The 1,240-nt window shown below is 35.4% G+C and overlaps 1 long non-coding RNA gene across 1 annotated transcript; it reads left to right on the top strand.

The window, feature by feature from the left end:
- Positions 1-6: 6 nt before the first annotated feature.
- LOC124891848 lies at positions 7-1,190 on the top strand. Its single transcript, XR_007049908.1, has 2 exons — positions 7-227; positions 372-1,190. It is a non-coding gene; the product is annotated as an uncharacterized LOC124891848 (long non-coding RNA).
- The last annotated feature ends 50 nt before the right edge of the window (positions 1,191-1,240 follow it).

Here is a 1,240-nt window from a genome sequence, read left to right as displayed (position 1 = left end):
TAACTTAAAAGTGGTTAAGTATTATATTTTGAAATGTGAATTTGTGACTTGAAAATGTGAACTTATGTTTTGAAAATGGTAAGTGTAGTTACTTAAAGTAGTGAACTAATGACTTGAGAATGTGAATTAATGACTTGAAAATGGTTAACTTCTAAAGTTGGCGGCCTAGGTCTTACACTTGCAAAAGCAGACCGAGTGATTGTTTTTTATCCAACATGGAATCCAAGGTACATTCTTGGACTTTTTAATATCTTCGTAGAGTTTTTGGACCACTTAATATCTTCTTGTAGCAGGATAAAATCTTACTTTTTCATATGTAAGTTTAAATCTTACTTACTGTTTATTATATACTAATTTTACTTTTAATGTAGAATCGATATGTTCAAGCAATCGAAGAGCTCAAAAAGTGTCTATCGATAAATGATTAAATCCAATCATGTCATCAGAGGAAGAAACTTTCTCCTACTGGCTGGATATAGTTGGAGGCATGTATAAGGGAAAGGGATACGGTCTTTGCTCTAAGAAGAACTTTCACCGCCTCTAGTGTGGATTGCAAGGTATATAAAGTTTTGCCACCATGTCAGATGAGCAGCTTGAGGAGATGCAACAGAAAGTTTAGGAGCTTTCTAGGAACTATGAGGAGTAACAATAAAGAAGGATGGAGGTGGAGCGGCGTAGGACGACAGTTGAGTCAGACTATCAAGAACTCAAGGCTCAAGTAAATACCTTAATCAAACTTCCTTGTTCTCCGCCCCCTAGCAAGGTATATGAAGTTTTGCTACCATGTCAGATGAGCAGCTTGAGGAGATGCAACAAAAAGTTTAGGAGCTTTCTAGGAACTATGAGGAGTAACAATAAAGAAGGATGGAGGTGGAGCGGCGTAGGACGACAGTTGAGTCAGACTATCAAGAACTCAAGGCTCAAGTAAATACCTTAATCAAACTTCCTTGTTCTTCGGCCCCTAGCTCTGATTATGATGGTAGAGTGGATGAGGAGGATGGAATGGAGTATTAAGTGTTGCTGTTATTTTAGTTTTGGATTTTAATAGTTTGGAGTGTCTGAAAAAAATATTTTAGTGATTCTTTGCATACTTTTTTAATACTTGGTTTGCCTATTGTTTAAGTTGGGTGAATTTGTATGAGGTTTGATTGCTTAATTTCAATTTTTGAATTATTTTGTAAGTATTTTTCTTATTGTTTTGTTGGTTGTTATTGGTTGTACGTTGATTTTGTATTGAAAT

This window comes from Capsicum annuum, unplaced genomic scaffold (assembly GCF_002878395.1).
Source record: "Capsicum annuum cultivar UCD-10X-F1 unplaced genomic scaffold, UCD10Xv1.1 ctg41350, whole genome shotgun sequence".
Taxonomy (NCBI): domain Eukaryota; kingdom Viridiplantae; phylum Streptophyta; class Magnoliopsida; order Solanales; family Solanaceae; genus Capsicum; species Capsicum annuum.
The sequence above is the reverse complement of the archived record's forward strand: the minus strand, read 5'-3'. Positions and strand labels throughout refer to the sequence as shown.